The sequence below is a fragment of the Anarhichas minor genome, unplaced genomic scaffold (genome assembly GCF_050575085.1).
Source record: "Anarhichas minor isolate MPS153535 unplaced genomic scaffold, ASM5057508v1 ptg000058l, whole genome shotgun sequence".
NCBI lineage: Eukaryota > Metazoa > Chordata > Actinopteri > Perciformes > Anarhichadidae > Anarhichas > Anarhichas minor.
Genome location: NW_027466504.1, coordinates 5,677,718 through 5,690,000, shown reverse-complemented (window position 1 = coordinate 5,690,000; position 12,283 = coordinate 5,677,718). Strand labels below are relative to the sequence as shown.

At 51.8% G+C, this 12,283-nt stretch overlaps 1 protein-coding gene across 1 annotated transcript in view; it reads left to right on the top strand.

The window, feature by feature from the left end:
* Positions 1–12,283, top strand: part of cfap46 (cilia and flagella associated protein 46) — a 68,311-nt gene that overhangs the window by 49,141 nt on the left and 6,887 nt on the right. The gene's annotated exons all lie outside the window — the stretch shown is intronic.

Here is a 12,283-nt window from a genome sequence, read left to right as displayed (position 1 = left end):
GTCAGGATCCCTGTCTGACCCGTGTTTCACCTGCTCTCCTCTCCGGTGTCGATCCACGGGACATCACACCGTCGATCTGCCTGTCCTCCGGTGTCGATCCACGGGACATCACACCGTCGATCTGCCTGTCCTCCGGTGTCGATCCACGGGACATCACACCGTCGATCTGCCTGTCCTCCGGTGTCGATCCACGGGACATCACACCGTCGATCTGCCTGTCCTCCGGTGTCGATCCACGGGACATCACACCGTCGATCTGCCTGTCCTCCGGTGTCGATCCACGGGACATCACACCGTCGATCTGCCTGTCCTCCGGTGTCGATCCACGGGACATCACACCGTCGATCTGCCTGTCCTCCGGTGTCGATCCACGGGACATCACACCGTCGATCCGGCCTGCACCCTGTGTCGGACCACGGGCTCCACACATTCCTGTCCTTTATGTTGGTAAAATAAAATCTGTTATACCAGATTCTGTCTCCTGTAGTCTTGCTATTAGGTCCTGATCTTCAACTCCCGTGACAGAATCTTTGAATAACTGTTAAGTGAGACTTTGAGGCAACTTGTGTTGAGTTACCTTTGTCTGGTAACGACATCTAGACTTTATAAAGAAAAATACACAACAGAATAACAACCATTCACTGTTAACTTACCTTTGGTTTCTGCGTCGAGCATCAACCATTTTTCAAACGGAAAATCAACAAAGAAGAGATATTTAAAAGCTCTGCTGCAGGATGCTGCCTATCGCCAACCCTGCCAGACGCAAGGAAGGCTGTCTGGTGCTTTATCAGTCCTGCCAGACGCAACGGTTTTACAATCCTGCAGCAAACATGCTGTCGGTCTCAATCCGAGTCGTGAGTAAAGTGAACAACCTGTCAGGATCCCTGTCTGACCCGTGTTTCACCTGCTCTCCTCTCCGGTGTCGATCCACAGGCTCCACACATTCCTGTCCTTTATGTTGGTGAAATAAAATCAGTTTTACCAGATTCTGTCTCCTGTGGTCTTGCTATTGGGTCCTGATCTTCAACTCCCGTGACAGAATCTTCACTACTAACTTACCTTTGGTTTCTGCGTCGAGCATCAACCATTTTTCAAACGGAAAATCAACAAAGAAGAGATATTTAAAAGCTCTGCTGCAGGATGCTGCCTATTGCCAACCCTGCCAGACGCAAGGGAAGGCTGTCTGGTGCTTTATCAGTCCTGCCAGACGCAAAGGTTTTACAATCCTGCAGCAAACATGCTGTCGGTCTCAATCCGAGTCGCTGTCTTCATCCGACTGCCAGTATTCTCTGCATGGGGGGAAGCTGAGGCCTGAAGTGGAGGGTGGAGACTGTCTGTAGTCATCTGCCCGGCTCTTCTTTGTGGAGGGACCGAGGCCTGAAGTGGAGGGCGCCGACTCCCTGCAGTCCTCTTCCCTGCTCCTCTTCATGGAGGATCCGAGGCCTGAAGTGGAGGGCGTCGCGTCCTCGTGGTCGTCCTCACCATTCCTCTGCCTCTTCACACTCTCCTGCTCCGTGAGGTCCTCTTCCCTGCTCCTCTTCATGGAGGATCCGAGGCCTGAAGTGGAGGGCGTCGCGTCCTCGTGGTCGTCCTCACCGTTCCTCTGCCTCTTCACACTCTCCTGCTCCGTGAGGTCCTCTTCCCTGCTCCTGTTGGTGGACTCTTCTGCCCTCTGGGGGACTGGGGGCGGATCATCTTCCGGCACGTCATCCATGGAGTAGTACCCGGAATCTTCGTTCTCCGTGCCGGACTCGTCCTCGTCGGACTCGTCGTCGGACTCGTCCTCGTCCTCGTCGGACTCGTCCTCGTCCTCGTCGGACTCGTCCTCGTCCTCGTCGGACTCGTCCTCGTCCTCGTCGGACTCGTCCTCGTCCTCGTCGGACTCGTCCTCGTCCTCGTCGGACTCGTCCTCGTCCTCGTCGGACTCGTCCTCGTCGGACTCGTCCTCGTCCTCGTCGGACTCGTCCTCGTCCTCGTCGGACTCGTCCTCGTCCTCGTCGGACTCGTCCTCGTCCTCGTCGGACTCGTCCTCGTCCTCGTCGGACTCGTCCTCGTCCTCGTCGGACTCGTCCTCGTCCTCGTCGGACTCGTCCTCGTCCTCGTCGGACTCGTCCTCGTCCTCGTCGGACTCGTCCTCGTCCTCGTCGGACTCGTCCTCGTCCTCGTCGGACTCGTCCTCGTCCTCGTCGGACTCGTCCTCGTCCTCGTCGGACTCGTCCTCGTCCTCGTCGGACTCGTCCTCGTCCTCGTCGGACTCGTCCTCGTCCTCGTCGGACTCGTCCTCGTCCTCGTCGGACTCGTCCTCGTCCTCGTCGGACTCGTCCTCGTCGGACTCGTCCTCGTCCTCGTCGGACTCGTCCTCGTCGGACTCGTCCTCGTCCTCGTCGGACTCGTCCTCGTCGGACTCGTCCTCGTCCTCGTCGGACTCGTCCTCGTCGGACTCGTCCTCGTCCTCGTCGGACTCGTCCTCGTCCTCGTCGGACTCGTCCTCGTCCTCGTCGGACTCGTCCTCGTCCTCCTCGTCCTCGTCGGACTCCTCGTCGGACTCGTCCTCGTCCTCGTCGGACTCCTCGTCGGACTCGTCCTCGTCCTCCTCGTCCTCGTCGGACTCGTCCTCGTCCTCGTCGGACTCGTCCTCGTCCTCCTCGTCCTCGTCGGACTCGTCCTCGTCCTCCTCGTCCTCGTCGGACTCGTCCTCGTCCTCCTCGTCCTCGTCGGACTCCTCGTCGGACTCGTCCTCGTCCTCGTCGGACTCGTCCTCGTCCTCGTCGGACTCCTCGTCGGACTCGTCCTCGTCCTCGTCGGACTCCTCCTCGTCCTCGTCGGACTCCTCGTCGGACTCGTCCTCGTCCTCGTCGGACTCCTCCTCGTCCTCGTCGGACTCCTCGTCGGACTCGTCCTCGTCCTCGTCGGACTCCTCCTCGTCCTCGTCGGACTCCTCCTCGTCCTCGTCGGACTCCTCGTCGGACTCGTCCTCGTCCTCGTCGGACTCCTCCTCGTCCTCGTCGGACTCCTCGTCGGACTCGTCCTCGTCCTCGTCGGACTCCTCCTCGTCCTCGTCGGACTCCTCGTCGGACTCGTCCTCGTCCTCGTCGGACTCCTCCTCGTCCTCGTCGGACTCCTCGTCGGACTCGTCCTCGTCCTCGTCGGACTCCTCCTCGTCCTCGTCGGACTCCTCCTCGTCCTCGTCGGACTCCTCCTCGTCCTCGTCGGACTCCTCGTCGGACTCGTCCTCGTCCTCGTCGGACTCCTCCTCGTCCTCGTCGGACTCCTCGTCGGACTCGTCCTCGTCCTCGTCGGACTCCTCCTCGTCCTCGTCGGACTCCTCGTCGGACTCGTCCTCGTCCTCGTCGGACTCGTCCTCGTCCTCGTCCTCGTCGGACTCGTCCTCGTCCTCGTCCTCGTCGGACTCGTCCTCGTCCTCGTCGGACTCGTCCTCGTCCTCGTCGGACTCGTCGTCGGACTCGTCCTCGTCCTCGTCGGACTCGTCGTCGGACTCGTCCTCGTCCTCGTCGGACTCGTCGTCGGACTCGTCCTCGTCCTCGTCGGACTCGTCCTCGTCCTCGTCGGACTCGTCCTCGTCCTCGTCGGACTCGTCCTCGTCCTCGTCGGACTCCTCGTCGGACTCGTCCTCGTCCTCGTCGGACTCGTCCTCGTCCTCGTCGGACTTCTCGTCGGACTCGTCCTCGTCCTCGTCGGACTCGTCCTCGTCGGACTCCTCGTCGGACTCGTCCTCGTCCTCGTCGGACTCGTCCTCGTCCTCGTCGGACTCCTCGTCGGACTCGTCCTCGTCCTCGTCGGACTCCTCGTCGGACTCGTCCTCGGACTCGTCCTCGTCGGACTCCTCGTCGGACTCGTCCTCGGACTCGTCCTCGTCCTCGTCGGACTCCTCGTCGGACTCGTCCTCGGACTCGTCCTCGTCGGACTCCTCGTCGGACTCGTCCTCGGACTCGTCCTCGTCGGACTCCTCGTCGGACTCGTCCTCGGACTCGTCCTCGTCCTCGTCGGACTCGTCCTCGTCCTCGTCGGACTCCTCGTCCTCGTCCTCGTCGGACTCCTCGTCGGACTCGTCCTCGTCCTCGTCGGACTCCTCGTCGGACTCGTCCTCGTCCTCGTCGGACTCCTCGTCGGACTCGTCCTCGTCCTCGTCGGACTCGTCCTCGTCCTCGTCGGACTCCTCGTCGGACTCGTCCTCGTCCTCGTCGGACTCGTCCTCGTCCTCGTCGGACTCCTCGTCGGACTCGTCCTCGTCCTCGTCGGACTCGTCCTCGTCCTCGTCGGACTCGTCCTCGTCCTCGTCCTCGTCGGACTCGTCCTCGTCCTCGTCCTCGTCGGACTCGTCCTCGTCCTCGTCGGACTCGTCCTCGTCCTCGTCGGACTCGTCCTCGTCCTCGTCGGACTCGTCCTCGTCCTCGTCGGACTCGTCCTCGTCCTCGTCGGACTCGTCCTCGTCCTCGTCGGACTCGTCCTCGTCCTCGTCGGACTCGTCCTCGTCCTCGTCGGACTCGTCCTCGTCCTCGTCGGACTCGTCCTCGTCCTCGTCGGACTCGTCCTCGTCCTCGTCGGACTCGTCCTCGTCCTCGTCGGACTCGTCCTCGTCCTCGTCCTCGTCGGACTCGTCCTCGTCCTCGTCGGACTCCTCGTCGGACTCGTCCTCGTCCTCGTCGGACTCGTCCTCGTCCTCGTCGGACTCCTCGTCGGACTCGTCCTCGTCCTCGTCGGACTCCTCGTCGGACTCGTCCTCGTCCTCGTCGGACTCGTCCTCGTCCTCGTCGGACTCCTCGTCGGACTCGTCCTCGTCCTCGTCGGACTCCTCGTCGGACTCGTCCTCGTCCTCGTCGGACTCGTCCTCGTCCTCGTCGGACTCCTCGTCGGACTCGTCCTCGTCCTCGTCGGACTCGTCCTCGTCCTCGTCGGACTCCTCGTCGGACTCGTCGGACTCCTCGTCGGACTCGTCCTCGTCCTCGTCGGACTCCTCGTCGGACTCGTCCTCGTCCTCGTCGGACTCGTCCTCGTCCTCGTCGGACTCGTCCTCGTCCTCGTCGGACTCGTCCTCGTCCTCGTCGGACTCGTCCTCGTCCTCGTCGGACTCCTCGTCGGACTCGTCCTCGTCCTCGTCGGACTCGTCCTCGTCCTCGTCGGACTCGTCCTCGTCCTCGTCGGACTCGTCCTCGTCCTCGTCGGACTCGTCCTCGTCCTCGTCGGACTCGTCCTCGTCCTCGTCGGACTCGTCCTCGTCCTCGGACTCGGACTCGTCCTCGTCCTCGTCGGACTCGTCCTCGTCCTCGGACTCGTCCTCGTCCTCGTCGGACTCCTCGTCGGACTCGTCCTCGTCCTCGGACTCGTCCTCGTCCTCGTCGGACTCCTCGTCGGACTCGTCCTCGTCCTCGTCGGACTCCTCGTCGGACTCGTCCTCGTCCTCGGACTCGTCCTCGTCCTCGTCGGACTCCTCGTCGGACTCGTCCTCGTCCTCGGACTCGTCCTCGTCCTCGTCGGACTCCTCGTCGGACTCGTCCTCGTCCTCGGACTCGTCCTCGTCCTCGTCGGACTCCTCGTCGGACTCGTCCTCGTCCTCGGACTCGTCCTCGTCCTCGTCGGACTCCTCGTCGGACTCGTCCTCGTCCTCGGACTCGTCCTCGTCCTCGTCGGACTCCTCGTCGGACTCGTCCTCGTCCTCCTCGTCGGACTCGTCCTCGTCCTCCTCGTCGGACTCGTCCTCGTCCTCCTCGTCGGACTCGTCCTCGTCCTCCTCGTCGGACTCGTCCTCGTCCTCCTCGTCGGACTCGTCCTCGTCCTCCTCGTCGGACTCGTCCTCGTCCTCCTCGTCGGACTCGTCCTCGTCCTCCTCGTCGGACTCGTCCTCGTCCTCCTCGTCGGACTCGTCCTCGTCCTCCTCGTCGGACTCGTCCTCGTCCTCCTCGTCGGACTCGTCCTCGTCCTCCTCGTCGGACTCGTCCTCGTCCTCCTCGTCGGACTCGTCCTCGTCCTCCTCGTCGGACTCGTCCTCGTCCTCGTCGTCGGACTCGTCCTCCTCCTCCTCGTCCTCCTCCTCCTCTTCCTCCTCTTCCTCGTCGTCCTCATCCTCGAAGAGCAACTGAAGCAACTCACGCAGACGTTCGAGCTCCAGCTGACCTCCAACCACGACGAGCTCCGCCTGACCTGCACCCACAAAGACGCGCTCCACCCGACCTCCACCCACCACGCCTGGCTCCACCTGACCTCCACCCACCACGCCTTGCTCCACCTGACCTCCACCCACCACGCCTGGCTCCACCTGACCTACACCCACCACGCCTGGCTCCACCTGACCTACACCCACCACGCCTGGCTCCACCTGACCTACACCCACCACGCCTGGCTCCACCTGAAATCCACCGACAACGCAAGAGATAAGGATCGGGAGGTTACCTTGGTCGTCGTCGAGGATCCTGATGACTTCAGGGAGGCCGTCTTGTGCAGGACGTTCGACGACGTAGTCGACACCAGCTGAGAGGGAAACATTTAAACTGTCAGGATTTCTCATAACATGAAATATTTCTGGATTACATGAAGCAATAATCAAAGTTCAAATTAGAAAAGACGACAGCAGAGCCATAAAGTAATTAGGACAGCACTACACAACTCACATAAAGTCCCCAACACGCAAGAGGGTTCACCTTTAAACATTTATAGCAAACATAGTGCAGCTCTGCCTCTGTTAGTTTGAACACATAACACAACTATATTAATAATGATAAAAGCAATAAATATTATTGTCGTTATAGATATTATCCTTATTACTGTTATTATTATATGTCCGAAACAACAGAGTAGGGTGAGAGGAGCAGCTGGCCACGGGCTTTTCACACGTTTCTGATCTGGATTCAGATTCCAGCTGCTAATCAGTCAGTCAGCGGGTCAATTAACCGACTGTTGAGTACTCGTGAGCTCTGGACAAAGACGTTTATTTTGCATTTGTGTGGACGAAACGGTCAATGGCTTGCAATAAACAGCGTGAACGTATTTGTTGAACTAGCGACGCACAGTGAAACGTGTCTACATTAATCCAACATCCAACATTAGTTTATAATTCATTATTCTCCTGGTTTATGAGTTGCATATCACAGCGCGTGGAGGAGATGCAGCACGCGCACACGCAGCCCCGTACAGTTACTTAACGGATCGCTCTTGTCCCTCGAAAACCAAATACCACAACAACGAGCAAAGCGCATCTCAATGTTAAATGTTAAAGAAATAGTTTATGTACTATGATGACGTAAAAGGATCAGATGTTTGTTCAATAACTCAAGTTTCAACAGTCAAACCCACTCAGGGTCGCATCGTGCCCTGGTTTGATGGCGTAGGCCACGTCCTGACTTGGCCTCTAATCGTTCCATATGGTTACCATGGTACACAAATGTACACACAAGTCGTATTTTCAGAAATATACATTTTAATGTTAAAATAGGAAGATTTGATGTCTTCAAACCTAAATAACTGCATGTGTTTAAACATCTACACTATCTGTCACTCGAATATTCAGTTTACACAAGTGTCTGTTTCCGACAGGCCTGATAATATCGTGTCAACTGTTCACCTTTCACTGATTTCTAAACTGAGAATGCTTTAAATGCTTTGAAGGGGATGAATCAAAAGAAAAATGCTAAATTAAATGTACAAGTTGTCTTACCAGCACAGGTATGGGCCATCTCTCACAGCACACTCCCCGCAGGTGCTCCGCCTCCTTCAGCCGAAGATCTTCAGGCTCTTCTGTTGTCCACGATAGTAGCGATCTAGTAGTTTCTCCAACAAGTTTCGTATCAAGTAGCTTTTCTCAAGAAGTTAAAAACTCAAAGAGTCAGCTCTCCACGGTATGGATGTCCAAGAGGTGTTCAGCTCAAGAGTTGTTCCGCTCAAGAAGTGTTCCGCTCAGGTCCAAGTGCAGAGTGAGCGATCCGAAAGTTCTGAGGCCTTAAGTAACCTCGGTCGGGTCCGTTTCCATGGCATTCAGAGAGGCGTGCGTGTGCGTGTGTGAGTGCGTGCGTGTGATTGACCAAGACAGAGAGAGAAATATTAATTATTTTCTCTTATATATAATAGATATTTTTATTTGATTTATACTAGTTATTTTTATTTTATCTTTCAGTGCTCTATTACCATTCAGTACAGCTATGAGTTGTAAACATTACACAACCCGTCTCTGCTTATTCTAATACAACAAATCTGTATTGGAAACGAAATTGAGAGAGAGAGAGAGATTAAATAAATATATATACATATATATTTATTTATTTATTTCTCAATCTTTCTAGTAGAGAAAAGAGCCTGGATACTTGCAATCCTAAGGCAGAGGACAGTTAACAAAAACAGCAGCAAAACAAATGTCAAACGTGTTTATTAACTTGCAGTAACACATACTTTATATTTTTTCTATAAATTGTCCCTTGTTTTGCTTGCAAGGCAGTCACCTTCCCCTGCAGGATTATTTTCTCCAAAATTGTCCAAATCACATTGAGTAAATGTGGTAAATGTGATAAATGTGATAAATGTGATCCCCCTCAGCTCCTGGCTCCCTGTAACAAAACAAAATGTAGAGTTAGTTTTATTTCACACCACAAAACAAAAAGGAGCAAAATACTCAAATTTAGTTTATCCATGTAATTGTTTGTAACGTTACCGGACTTAAAGTGATATTTCAGGTTGACAACCTGTCTACTTGAGCTCCTGTTGGTCCGTTAATGGACATAATATGAAGTATAGATCATCTGTAAAATCGTCACAATCTCAGTAAGATATTAGTCAACCTCTGAGGTTTGAACGTGAAGGCATTAAAAGTTACTTTACAAGCTACGGTCGGATGCAGGCAGACGAGCTACCGCTAACGTTAGCTAGCTTGTCAGCTAACGTTAGCTAGCTTGTCAGCTATTGTACTTAACCGATCATTTTAACAAACGTAATGTTATAGCTCCCGGTAATGGAGTAACGTATGTTAACGTATGTAACGCTAGATGCACCTTGCCTGAGGCATGACTTTGTTAGCTAAGGTTAGCTACGCATGTATGACACAATTTAAAATACATCCTATGAGCTTGGTTTTCTCTGACCGAGGAAGTGAGGCTTCATGTCAACACAGCAGCCCTCCATGTCTCTACGACATGTCTCTCTAGAGACTCTACGACAGAGGTCCCCCAACCTTTTTTGCACCACGGACGGTTTCATGTAAGACAATATTTTCACGGACCGGCCTTCAAGGTGTGGCGGAAAAACACGACGAAATAAAATGATACGATCGGCATGAAAACAAATATAAAATGCATACAAAATACAACTCACAATAACGCTGAATCAGTGGGAGCCCCGAGCTTGTTTCTCTGCAACGAGATGGTCCCATCTGGGGGTAACGGGAGACAATGACACCCGAAGTCTGTTGCTGATGTCCAGTCTACTCCGTCATTTAGTTTTGATTGCCGTCACTGCAGAACATCTCGCTTCACAAAGAGGATGTTGTTAATGGAAGCAGGGTTTTCAGTGCTTTAGTGGTGATCTCCGGATATTCAGCCTTGATTTTAATCCAAAACACCAGCAGAGTTGTTGTCTCAAACCTACTTGTATTAAGGCCGCCGTCATTTACAATCTCCAGCAGCGGATCCTTTGTCGCCACATATTCTGCAGAGCGGGTTTGGCGCCTCAGAATTACTCCTGATATTTAATTAGACTCCTGATATTGTCTGTTAAATGAAGCTTTCATTTTCTTGGAAGTTGTAGGTTCTTCTTCTGACTCCTTAGCTCTCCAAAAGTTATTTACTCATTTTCGCTAGCTTGCGGGCTTAATTTTTCAAAATAATTCATTTTTCAAAATAAAACTTCTTTCAGACTCTGATAATCAATAAAACGGAAATAATATAATATTTATTCTTTCTGTGCGGCCCGGTACCAAATGATCCACGGCCCGGTGGTTGGGGACCACTGCTCTACGACACTAACAACATGAAAACAAAGTGAAGTGCTGCTACATTTTAAATGATTTTGACAAAACAGCAATATAATGTCAACTGACCTCCATGTCGCTCATCACAGTAACCTCCCGTCAGTGTTTACAGTGGCAGCAGATACCAAGAGCCAAGTGAACCCACCAATAGAAACACCTGGCTCATATCCACTACATCCATCATTTTCTGAGAGCAAAGGTTTTTGTTTTGATTTTGATTTGCAGTCAAAAATTCTAGTTTCATAAGCAAAACTAACAAATAATTTATTCTCAGTTCATATATTTTAACTTACAAACTTGATTTTTGATTGCAGTGTGAGAAATTTGCTCTTAAAACATTTTTTTTGTTTGCGTAATAAAGACACAAACATACCTTCATAGTCCAGCAGCTTATAGCATGTTCTGCCCATTTCTCTCTTCATGTTGCTGCTGTACATTGCAATAATTGTTTCCTGTCAAGTATGAACCGTTTTTTGTTGGAGCAGGAAACAAACGACAAAAACAATTTGATGTGGAAGGATAGAGTCTGATTTAAACATCAATTTAAAGCAACAACCTGTATTTTAATGAATATTATCCACACATTGTGTCATTCTCCAGTCTCTCAGGGTTTTATTTTGGAGGTCTCCTATGAGCATAAAATCCCTAAGAAAAAACAATCCAGTTGTTTTTTGGCAATGATGCTACAAACCTCTGGGGAATTATGCACGTTAATATTTAGAAAAGAAAAGAAAAGGGAGTAGAAAGATCAGTGAATGTGATGCTGCAGACTTCTTTACCTTTTTAAAGGTTGAGCCATTTGCATAAGTTGAGTGAATGTTCAAAGGTTACTGTTAAACGTGTGTGCGTGCGTGCGCGTGTGTGTGTGTCACTTGACAATTGCGTATACCACTGGCAGGAAAGTACATGTATTTCCTAATACATATCTCATGCCTGGATCAAACACATGGGTGACGATCAGACCAGAAATAAAGTGATCTCTTTCTGTACCATCGTTACCATAATTGTGACATCTCTAGTTTACCATCGTGTCAAGAAGATAAAGTGCCTGAAACCACTTTTTAAAGGGCAATTTAATATTCTGTGCAGTGCTTTCATGATGTACACACAAGACAAATGAGCGCAAACAATAAAAAGACGGCCTTCAGGTGTGGCGTGTTTGCCTCTGTATGAACGTATGTCCTCACTGATTGAGAGTAATCGACTGATAGAACATACATTGTGATTCAAACTACTCAGACTTTATTGTTGATCCTTTTCAAACCTTTACATACAGTGATTTAGTGAAATTAGGAAAACTAGTAGTTATAACATGAATAGTGGGAGCTGCTATAAATAGTGGTGGCTTGTCTAGCTGTAGTGGCAAGTAAAAAAACTCAAGTGGTACTGAACACGCTGATGCCATGCGATCAGTGACGCTGTCTGATCCAGCCTGACAGTAGACAGGAAATATGTGTGGGCCAACACATCAGTTATTTCATATTAAAAACAAAGAGAATGTATTCAATATTATCAAAATAATTTCAAAAAAGTGAGAAAAAACCCCACTATATCTTGTGGACACATGAACTTAATAGCCTACTTAATGGATAGGATTTTAAATGTCCTAATCTTAATGACGCACCTACTGTAAGTACAAACTGTGACCTTTGTCAAATGTACTCCAAGCATAACGCTGCACAGTGGTTCAATGTGGCAGACTTAACAGCGTAGGGCTGAAACCACCGTAAACTGGCTTCAGGTTCAGACAGAAAGGTCTGAATAGTTTGCCCTGAGCTTGGTGTTAAAGGTTGACACTAGTGAATATTTCCATATTAACTCCCTCGCTGGAAGGCTTCCCAAGGCTCTCTTTTCTTTTGAAAAAGGTCAGGGAAGGATTGAGATACGTAGGAATTACAAAGCTCTTTTAAAAAAATGTCCGCCCGTTATTAGATTGCGCCATCCATTATTGGATTTAGCTAGGTTGTCTTCCTTCCCTCTCTCTCTATTGGGACGCACCAATCTGAGAAATCTGTATTACCACATTTACATCTGGGTCTGTAACATCAACAAACGGACACGTCCTCTTTGTGTCTCTCACTTTGATCGGGGGTTTGTTCCCAGCTACCTCTCTCTCTATCAAACAAGTTGCTCAGAACCCAGTTGTTACCGACACTTTGGAATCAGTTTAGGAGACACTTTAAAACTACACCCTCCGTCAGTTCTAGCTCCAGTCTTTCTCATCCCCCTATTCCTACCGTCCTGCTTGGATCTAGTTTATAGACCTGGTCAAACAAAGCTCTGGTGACTATTAATGAACTTTATGTTAAAGGTGTT